The sequence below is a fragment of the Strongylocentrotus purpuratus genome, unplaced genomic scaffold (assembly GCF_000002235.5).
Source record: "Strongylocentrotus purpuratus isolate Spur 01 unplaced genomic scaffold, Spur_5.0 spur5_scaffold_14, whole genome shotgun sequence".
Lineage (NCBI taxonomy): Eukaryota > Metazoa > Echinodermata > Echinoidea > Camarodonta > Strongylocentrotidae > Strongylocentrotus > Strongylocentrotus purpuratus.
Genome location: NW_022145599.1, coordinates 25,752,335 through 25,764,109, shown reverse-complemented (window position 1 = coordinate 25,764,109; position 11,775 = coordinate 25,752,335). Strand labels below are relative to the sequence as shown.

At 36.0% G+C, this 11,775-nt stretch overlaps 1 long non-coding RNA gene across 2 annotated transcripts; it reads left to right on the top strand.

Annotated features, from left to right (window-relative positions):
- Positions 1-3,330: 3,330 nt before the first annotated feature.
- On the top strand, positions 3,331-11,754 carry LOC105440542. Of its 2 annotated transcripts, XR_971695.2 has the most exons (4): positions 3,331-3,615; positions 8,213-8,240; positions 9,723-9,771; positions 11,697-11,754. It is a non-coding gene; the product is annotated as an uncharacterized LOC105440542 (long non-coding RNA). The 2 variants fall into 2 exon arrangements; XR_004063974.1 differs by lacking the exon at positions 11,697-11,754 and having other exon boundaries at positions 3,339-3,615; positions 9,723-10,033.
- Positions 11,755-11,775: the final 21 nt, after the last annotated feature.

The following is an 11,775-nucleotide window of genomic DNA, read 5'->3' as shown; positions in this document are numbered from 1 at the left end:
AAATATTACTAATATTAACCACATCAGACATCTAGAGCAAACAAGAAACTCTTACTATCCTCTACTATCTTATGAATTATAAATTATAAATTACTATCTTATAAACTAGAAATTTAATTCGTCATGGGGACGAATTAGGTGGTCTGTCTTCAAGTCTTATGAGAGATTATAATATTTACTATATTGAGAAAGGGAGAAGTTATATAGACATGTAAACAATGATGATCATCATGATGATCATGATGATGATGATCTTGATAGTAATGGTGATGACGATGATGATGATGATGATGATGTTGATGATTATCATCAACAGACCACGATGTTATCAGACTGAACAAAATTAGAGAACATTTAGATAGCGTATAGTCTCAGCTACAACATACTAAAAAATCAACAAAAATCAAGCTGAAATAACGGCGATATTGCTCGCAAAAGACATGAATGTAGAATCCAGATTTGAGAAAAAGTCATCTCCCATAAGGATTACACACAAAAAGTAAAGGATCAAGTGATAATAGGGTAATAATTAAGTAAATATGGTTGTTTATTACATTATTTGCGATTCTACGTGTTTTAATATTCAAAGGAGATGGTATAGTGAAAGGTCAAAAAGTAAAAAAAAGTGAAGAAAAAAAATTGTTGGAGACGCCCGGACTCGAACCAGGGACCTCGAGGTCGGAAGTCAAGTGCGTTACCGATATACCAAAACATTTCCCATAGAGATTACACGTAAACGGAAAATGGAATTATCAAATCCCACTTTGCAAGTGGGATATGAGCATGATCCCGGCATCTGATCGAAAAATAAAGGGCACATCTGTGATAGCTTATTGTCTCAGCTACAACATACTCAAAGCTCAGCGAACACAAAGCTAAAACGACGGAGATATTGCTCGCAAAAGACAGGATGTAGAATCCAGTTTTGAGAAAAAGTCATGTCCCATAGAGAATACACGCAAAATGTGAAAAATTGACATGCCACCATTTATCGCAAAAATACGCCATGATAACTTAGTCAAAATGAAATATTGTGGTGACTGCATTTGTAGAGAATTGTCTCAGCTAGATAATATCAAAATTTGGAAGAAAATCGATCAATATTTACAGAGATACAGTCAATTTTCCAGAAAAATACTGACGTCATAATATGCAAATTGAAATTTTGAGTTGGGAGGCCATTATGATGACGTCATGTGTTAATTGAGGGTCAAATGAGACATGAAATCATATTTCCAATTCATACTCTATCAAAATATGGAGAAAAAAATTGGGTTCACTTTGCATCCTAAAGCGCTACAATGGATTTTGTATAGGCATGTTTTTGCCCATGTATGCTATGTATTACAAGAGCTCGCACGCACGGAAATTATCTTAAACGGACGCTCATTCCGTTATTAATGGTCAGAAAAAGGTGAACAAGGTATCAAAATGCTTGGAAAAATGTGTCAAATATGATGACAGAAAAAAATTGGCGATTCTATGTAGGAAAAAGCAATTACGCGCGAAAACGCGCGCGCATGTGCGTGCGCGCGTTTTTTGCAAAATGCCTAAAATGGCCTGAAACGTATGCAAAAAAAATTTGAGACGATTTGGAGCATTTTTATTTTTTGCGCGCGCGGTGACGCGCGGACGTACGCATGCGCGCGCGTTTTCTGACCTGAAATTGACCGGACGGATATTGACCTTAATCGTGATAAATATGAATGAGAAATGCCTTTCCGTTATGAAGATATGATCATGAGTAAAAAGTACCAAAAAAAACACAAAATGGCGCCTGGATGACGTCATGAAAACTTGATGACCTTGAAAATGTTACTCTAACGTCTCATGACAATGACCTATGACTGTGCCAAAATTGAACGAAATTGACTAAACTGATCTTGAGTTATCCTGTTAACAAAAAAGTGTGAAAATAAATAAAAATAAATAATAATAATAATAAAGAAAGAAAATTCTGACGAAAACAATAGGTGATCTGTCGTTGACAGACCACCTAACTAGACTTGAATTCGTCACGAAGACGAATAAGGTGGTCTGTCTAAGTCTTATGATAGATTTGAGAATGGGAGAAGTTATATAGACATGTAAACAATGATGATGATGATGATGATGATCTTGATAGTAATGGTGATGACGATGATGACGATGATAATGATAATGTTGATGATGACGATGATGATGTTGATGATTATGATCATGATCATGATGATCATGATCATGATCGTGAGCATGATCCTGACATCTGATTGAAAAAATGAGGGAGATTTAGATAGCATATAGTCTCAGCTACATTATACTCAAAAATCAATAAAAAACAAGCAAAAATAACGGCGATATTGCTCGCAAAAGACAGGAATGTAGAATCCAGATTTGAGAAAAAGTCATGTCCAATAGAGAATACACGCAAAATGTGAAAAATTGACATGCCTCCTTTAATCGCAAAAATACGCCATGATGCTTTTGTCAAAATGAAAAATCGTGGCGACGGCATTTGTTGAAAATTGTCTCAGTCGGCTAAAACATATCAAAATTTGGAAGAAAATTGATCAACATTTACAGAGATACACTGCAAACAGTATGCCTAGGGTGTGATTGTTACGTCACAATGATGGAGTTCGGTCATAGTGCGCATTTTGTTATATGCGTAATATACATTGTCATGGTCACCAGCAGCTGGTGCGCGATGAAATGTACAACTGGCTCGATTATTGCTCACTACTTTCCCACGCATTTTGCCGTTGACTTTTCAGATCGAGCAATAATATTTATAATGTATTTCGTATAGGCGTGTTTTTGCCCATATGCTATATATTAAAAGAGCTCGCACGCAATAATGCAAGGCCGTCCAGAGGATTTTTTTTATGTTGGAAACCGGGGTAAAATGCAATAAATTATTGAAAATTTATTGCATTTTCTGTTTTTTTTTTTAATTCATGGAAACTGCCCCCTACCCTAGCCCCCGCTGCGTACAGTCATGGTTCAGTGACAAAGCAATGGCCTCGTAACTGTGAGGCCCCAGGATCAAAACCGTGTCGATGTGCTATAAGGGCCCTTTTGTGGGGCATTAATCCTCATTACTGTCATTTATGACTTAAGGGCATAGGTCCCCTAGTTGATAAGCATAGGAGCATATACATGATTTAGCAGTCACGCAAAACACACATTGGCAAATCATTGTTCAATAAAATCTGAGAATTATACTATTATTTATCTAGATCTAGTATTTTTAAATTATTTTTAAAATAATTCCATAAATTCCGGATAAAAAAAAAATATTCCACCTTTATGAGCGACAGTGTAGGAGGCTGCCCCCAAAAAAGAAGTGGGCGGGGACGCTAAACATGTATATTCTTTTTACATGGCCTAAACGACAAGGTATCAGATATCCATTGTTTTGACATTCCTTTTCCCTTAGATATAAACACGCAAAATCATGCATTTCGTGAGAAATTATATGCGCGAGAAATATACTGGGCGAATTGTCTGTAGGGCGAATTTAATCTGACCAAGATTTTGGCCGATTCGAATTGCATGCACACTCGTACTCATGGTCATATGAGTATCCGAGTACTGCTGTTTTGTGCTGTTGTGCTGATTGCTAGCTTAGCTTTGGTAAGAAATCGGTTGTTGCTATTGTATTACTTTATCGTGAATCCTTTCTTATTAGTTTGTTGGAGATTTTGCGTTATCGCATAAGTGTGTGAGTGTATTAAACTTTTAAAGGCATTGACTTTGTTTATATCTATAATAATGTTTGCAGTTACAAATCAAGTCTGAGTGAGATGCGATACATCTTACGTATACATGTATAGCCTAGGGTCTACGTGTAATATCATCAGCTCAGCGAGTGTGATTGTGATTGAATTTTGAAGCCCTACGAAAAACAAAAAGGAAGTGTTTCAAAAAAGTGAAAATCTTTGACTCAGTTTGACTTTGAGTGACCGGTTTTACCATACTCATTTCCCCCAATAGACCGTAGACCTAGTCTAGATCTAGTTCTAGATCTAGGTCAGTGTTGTTATAAATTAAAAACCGTAAGTCCGTAGGGATCTAGGCCTAGTACTATACTACTACTAGATCTAGATACTAGATCTATCTGACTATAGGCCTAGATTAGGGAGGCCAATGCCCGGGCGTAAGGCTTCTACGCCTACGATTTGTGCGCTCGTCGTCCAACTCCAAGTCAGAAAATTACCAGAAGAAAAAAAAAGGGGAAAAAAAAGAAAACAAATATCTAGGGTCTATGGAATAAAATGTATAACAAATACACAATTAAACACTCCACAACATACCTATAATCACGGATCTGTAACGATCTTTCACCATTTATTGACGATCTTGCAGATTTTGACGTATTTTGATCCAATAATTGGGCTAGCAGACGAAAAAAACGGACGCACAAGAGAAACTAGAGGGTGATGAGGTTAGCTCACTAAAATCCTTCTCAATGACTGAAGGTAGATCCTAAAAATATGGAACCAATTTAATATCAAAGAACTTTTGAAAGAGATTAACATATCAGATGTGCACAAATGTCACTTTTAACAACTAGAAAATATAACGAAAAAAGATTATATCTTTTTAATTGCAGATTTTTACAAACTGCACATTCGAAGGTAGATAGAGTACGATGTTTTTGTCAATCTTGCGTTGGTTTGAGCCCCATACTAGCTAGAGCCATCTCAAATTGAGAAGGAAAATTGTGAACAGAGACCTCATTGTTTGAGCCCCAAATAGAAGTCTTGCGACATCATAATATGAATATTTATGAGCTCCGGTCTCATCGCGCGCAAAACAAATTTGACGTAGTCTCACACATAGTACCTTTTTCTCAGCACTAGACACCAGTGTCGTGCAGTAATGTATGAGAAGTGTAAAAAAAGACATTTCAGTAAAAAAAAAAAAAGTCTACGTGAGCAGTCTATACTCCAATTGAGAAGTGTAATGAATGCCATGATTTGAGCGTGTGTGTTTTAGTGTATGATATCATCATATGGTTAGTGAGAGAGAGAGAGAGAGAGGGAGAGAAATATCTCCGTAAGTAGTACACGTCTATCAATGCGTGCAGTCATATTTGATTCCGTATTGTGATCGCTGCATGCAAGTGCAAGTTGGATTTATCGATCGATGATAATGCAGTGTCAGATCTTTACTGATGTCTGAGGAAATAGTAATTGGAATACATCACAAAACTAAGGTAGGCCTATTTATTTATTTAATTTTTAATTACTTTCTTAATTTACAATGAGTGGCTTTCGAGCTTTCTCTCCATTATGTTTTGACCCTCCATGCCATGGCTAGCATGGTCGATCGCGGCTTGCATGCAATTACCGTACCTGGCCTGCAGTACTGTGTCGGTGTGTGCGACTAATTCAAGGCTAGCCGGTGATGATGAATGTACTTTCGCGCGAAGTTTTGAACTTGTTGTCCGGGCAATGACCATGATGACACGCCCATTCCCTCGGGCCTGTCTAATTCTCAACGTAATTGAAATTGATTGTTTCAAGGCTCTTACGTACGGCCAGGCGTAGAAGGAACCTCATAGGAACTAGCTGGATATCTCCTATTTTATGGAACTTCTGGAGTCGGCAGATGGGTGAGTTTTCTTAGTGAAAGAAAATGCTTTCTTTTAATGTTTGTTTTATTATAAACAAATTAGTAATTAAAAAGTTAGATTTGGGCATTGGCCTCCCTACCTAGATCATAGATCTAGACTAGACCTAGATCTAGTCTAGATCTATTAATTTCTAATTCCAATCATAAATATCTTGATAGTTGATAATTAGACAGGTCACAGCTGACAGGCGATCGGCTTGTAAAAGTCATGGGATAATAATTATCGCCTCGCCAAAGAAGGAGGGGATCTAGACCCCTGTATTAATATGCTGCTCGATGCCCTTCCTTCTTTGTGCCGTAACAAATCTGGTTTAAAATAAATAACTTTAGTAATGTTTGACGGATTTTAATGAAATTTGATATGAAGGTAAATGGTAGATCTATAAAAACACAGCATAAGGTCAATTTCGGAGTTTGTAGGTCAAAGGTCATGGCTCATTAAATATGCGAATCTGGTTTCTATTCGATAACTTTAGTAATGTTTGACGGATTTTAATGAAATTTGATAGGAAGGTACATGGTTTAAAAACATAGCATAAGTTCAATTTTGGAGTATGTAGGTCAAAGGTCATAGCTCATTAAATATGCGAATCTGGTTTCTGTTTGATAACTTTAGTATTATTTGATGGATTTTCATGAAATTCGATATGAAGGTACATAGTATAAAAACACAGCATAAGTTCAATTTCCGAGTATGTAGGTCAAAGGTCATAGCTCATTAAATATGCGAATCTGGTTTAAAATCAATAACTTTAGTAATGTTTGACCAATTTTAATGAAATTTGATATGAAGGTAAATGGTATAAAAACACAGCATAAATTCAATTTCGGAGTATGTAGGTCAAAGGTCATGGCTCATTAAATATGCGAATCTGGTTTCCGATCGATAACTTTAGTAATGTTTGACAGATTTTAATCAAATTTGATATGAAGGTACATGCTATCAAAATACAGCATAAGTTCAGTTTCGGAGTATGTAGGTCAAAGGTCATAGCTCATTAAATGTGCAAATCTGGTTTCTATTCGATAACTTTAGTAATGTTTGACGGATTTTAATGAAATTTGATAGGAAGGTACATGGTATAAAAGGCAAGTTCAGACTAGTCTCGGAAAAATGCGCAGTGCTCGTCGTTAGCTGTAATGCGTATCAGAACAAACCCAAACAAAGACGTGATCGTAACGAGAAAAAAATCATTAAAAACTACGAGAGCACAATTGGAAAGACAACTACTCAAAATTATCGTAAGCAGATACATAACTTGGAGGAAGAATACAATAGTTGTCCAAGAAAAGCCACATAAATAGTGATATTTAAGGAGTTACTACAGGTACAATCATTATCCGAATGGGCCTGCTGATATGTCAGAATTACACGTGTTTAAATTGAACACGAGGCTATAGAAACCAAATACCGCCCTCTACGGTGAAAAGCAGTATAACAAAGGATTCTAGTATTTGCAGCAGGCGATAAAAATGTACCCAGTTACTCCTCGATTATCACAATTTCTGTGGCATTTCTTGGGCGATTATTGAATTCTTTGTCCAAGTTATGTACCCGATTATGGTAATTTTGAGCAGTAGTTGTCTTTCCAATTGCGCTCTCGTAGTTTTTAATGATTTTTTTCTCGTTACGATCACGTCTTTGTTTGGGTTCGTTCTGGCACGCATTACAGCTAACGACGAGCACTGCGCATTTTTCCGAGACTAGTCTGAACTTGCCTTGCAACAGCTATCCGTATCGAAACTTCGTGATTACCAAGTAATTTTCAGCTTTTAAAAAAAAGCATGCGATGTTTAAAATAAGAGATAAATATTTATTTTGTCTTTAAAAAATTATATGATCGGTATATTGTAAAGAAGAATTTTTTAGAAAGCTGTTTTATTATTCTAACATTCATATTTTTTGACCAGATTTATTCAACCTGCATAAATCAAAATGGCGGCTGGAACGTTGTCATTCTATTTTTGCCCCAGTTTTTTTACTTTTAGAGGCACGATAATGGCACTAAACATCGCCAATCATGGATGAAAATAATGTCAAATGGAAGAATATACCGATCTGAGCCGAGGTATGCATTAGTTAATTGATTTGATTGATAAAAAAGGTCACTTTTAAGGGACATACTGATGATAATAATCATGATATGCGCTTTTTATAGAGGCAAGTGACAAATCCTGCGAGCTGATTTCGGGACACCGGGTCCCGATAGGTGCAAGGCCGTCGGGACCCGGTTTATGAAAATCCCGACATGACTCAGGCCTAATCAAAACACGGCCTAAGTTTGATTTCCCAGTATATAGGTCAAAGGTCATAGCTCATTAAATATGCGAATCTGGTTTCTGAAATTGATAACTTTAGTAATGTTTGACGGATTTTAATCAAATTTGATATGAAAGTACATGGCATCAAAACATGGCCTAAGTTTGATTTCCCAGTATGTACCCTGCGAGGGGATGCTATGCTTTGCGTTGACTTGTTTTATTTATGTCATTTAGCATTATGAATGAGGGCTCATTATTTGTATTTATTGTAATATATTCATATTGGTATTTTATTAAATGTAATTTTTTTGTTTTTTTGTTTGTATTTTAGGTTACTGAGAGTTCAAGAGTTGCAGAAAGTAAGTTGATATGCTTAGAAAGGCTGAAGTCAAGTAGTTTTTAAATTAAAGCTATGACGGAATGAAACAGATCCGCATAATTGGGAACAATTGAATGCAGAATACGAAAGCTATGGCTTTTAGAAATTGTCTATATAACTTTTTGGACACTACCAAGTTACTTTTAATTATGTCAGTAAAGGTATAGACCAGTTTTGGAAACGCCCCCCTCTCAAAAAATGAAATGGTACCTTTTATTACCAATCATGTGAAAGAATATGTTTTGACTAATACCTGATGATACAAATTTTGATACTAATTGATATATTTGGTAAATTATATCTATCCGGAGTGGATAGATATCGCGCATGTGTCGCATAGTCCCATATACATCTTTCTGTGTACAGTGCTTGTAACTTTACCATGACTGGGTCAAATTTCTCATCATTTTGATGATCCACAACCTTTCAGTACACACCAATACTTACCGTATATGCTAGATGATCAACCTTTTGTGATCGATTCCACAACGTTTCCGAAAAAGTTTGTTTAAACACCTAGTGCAAATGATAGATGTATTTTGATTTTAGTCCAATGCAATACATATAGTACAGGTGACCTTGCCTAAGTCGAACTTGGATAAGTCAAAAATTGCTATGGTTGAACGTCTACACGTAGCCCATCCTGTTTTGTCCCATTATTTTATAACCCTCCTAAATCAAAATTTGTCTAAGTCAAAGCTATTTTATGGGTCCCAAAAGATTTGAGTTAGGCCATTAATTTTTGTTTACATGTTTAGCGTCCCAATGCAATCGCATGACCAAAACTGGTCTTTACCTTTAAAGGTACTATGTCCCATTTGCAGGCCAACAAAATGAGAAGGCTACATTCGAACGGCATTTGAAAGATAATACTAATTTAGAAGTTCCCTAAAAAAAAAGGGGGGGGGGGGCTTGAAAATGTCTTTAAGTTGGAAAATAACGACTATTAGTTGTCGAATCGACTTAAGAACTATAGAGCCAGTAAGTAATGGTCTTATTTTCAGACCATTGTACCGAATGGTCGTACATTTTATGCTGCGCAAAGATTCAATCAGTTTAATTTTGGCCATTACAAGCAGAAGTGGGATATTGATGTTGACAAATGTTCATATACCCTTTACAGCTCATTTTATGTACATGTATGTTATTACCAAAGAAGAAAAAAGCCAGTGAGTCACTCAATAGTGTCTGACAGGGAAGCTAGTATAGCAAGTAAACGGGTTTCTTTGCATAATATGAATATTAGGACACTGCTAATGTTTAAATTTGACAGATAGGACATACATGACATATTCATAATTTCTGCAAAGTTCTACATAATTTGATGTTGGCTGCAAAAGGGACCGACATAGTATCTTTAAGCATTGGATGAGGGCTCACTATTTGTATTTATTTGTGTAATATATTCATATTGGTATTTCATGAAATGCAATTGTTTTTTTCTTTTCTTTTTTTCTTTCAGGTTATTGACTGTTTTCAGAGTTGCAGAGAGTTGCAGAGAGTTGCAGAGAGTAAGTTGATCTGCTTAAGAAGGCTGAAGTCAAGTAGTTTTTAAATTAAAGCTACAATGGAATGAAACAGATCTGCATAATTGGGAACATAATTGAACGCGGAATAGGAAAGCTATGGCTTAATGAAATTTCTATATAACATTTTTGACACTTCCGTAGGTATGCAACATAATTTTGTGGACAATTCATAATACTCTTCCATTGGGTGTAGCCAAAATTTGAAGAGAATCCATAGTGAATTATGTAAGGAGTTGATAAAGAAGAAAAAGTTTTTTTCATTGAACACCTAGTGCAAACGTATAGATGTATTTTGATTTTAGTCCAATGCAAAACATATAGTACAGGTGACCTTGCCTAAGTCGAACTGGGATAAGTCAAAAATTGCTATGGTTGAATGTCTACACGTAGCCCATCCTGTTTTGTCCCATTATTTTATAACCCTCCTAAATCAAAATTTGTCTAAGTCAAAGCTATTTTATGGGTCCCAAAAGATTTGAGTTAGGCCATTAATTTTTGTTTACATGTTTAGCGTCCCAATGCAATCGCATGACCAAAACTGGTCTTTACCTTTAAAGGTACTATGTCCCATTTGCAGGCCAACAAAATGAGGAGGTTACATTCCAACGGCATTTGAAAGATAATACTAATTTAGAACTTCCCTAAAAAAAAGGGGGGGGGGGGGCTTGAAAATGTCTTTAAGTTGGAAAATAACAACTATTAGTTGTCGAATCGACTTAAGAACTATAGAGCCAGTAAGTAATGGTCTTATTTTCAGACCATTGTACCGAATGGTCGTACATTTTATGCTGCGCAAAGATTCAATCAGTTTAATTTTGGCCATTACAAGCAGAAGTGGGATATTGATGTTGACAAATGTTCATATACCCTTTACAGCTCATTTTATGTACATGTATGTTATTACCAAAGAAGAAAAAAGCCAGTGAGTCACTCAATAGTGTCTGACAGTGAAGCTAGTCTAGCAAGTAAACGGGTTTCTTTGCATAATATGAATATTAGGACACTGCTAATGTTTAAATTTGACAGATAGGACATACATGACATATTCATAATTTCTGCAAAGTTCTTCAGAATTTGATGTTGGCTGCAAAAGGGACATAGTATCTTTAAGCATTGGATGAGGGCTCACTATTTGTATTTGCGTTGCCAATTTGAGGATCCCCATAGAAAGTACAACAAGTGTTTTCAAACTTTCATAACTCTCTTATTTTATAGCCGATTTTGATGAAACTTTTTTGAAATTGCTTCTCTCATATTACTCTTTCGTATGAGATGATTTTCTCCTTGGGTTTTGGTTTCCTTTTAGTTTTTGTGAGCAGATTTTTTACATTTAGGGTGTTTTATCACTATGACTATATGACTATGACTTTATTTTGGTCTCGGGATGCTCCACTGAGACTATCTTCTGGTTCCGCAAATCCCGGCTTGCCTTAATAGACCGCTGGCACCCGCGCCCGCACTAGTGGTGACGATAAATTGTGCACTGCATTTAATAGATGCACACAACACAGCGCTGTTGCAAAAGCGATAGTGGCTGGTCTTCTTACTTACGAAAATGCCAGATTACAAGTACTTAACATCTAAGCACACTTTCCAGCATCGCTCTAATTAAAGTAAGTATATTCTAGATTCTAATCTATAATCCATATTAATTCATAAACTTCATAATATGGTACAAACGAGCCCTTATCAGGGCTTTTCAATCATGTAAAAAGTGAATGGGGCTGGATCTGGCACATATCTATGTTGACTTAAAGGGGAAGTCTATTTTGAAGCAATAGTGATTTAATAATTAAGTCATTCTCATTTCAATAGATACGAGCTCCTTGATGATTTCTCAAGAATTGCCCAGACGTGTCTATTGAATTTAATTAATTTTTTTTTCTATTCCTTTCTGTCTTTTGCAGGACCGAGGGTGGTACACTCCAAAGAACTCTCCAAAGAACTCTCCAAAGAACTCTCCAAAGAACTCTCCAAAGAACTCTC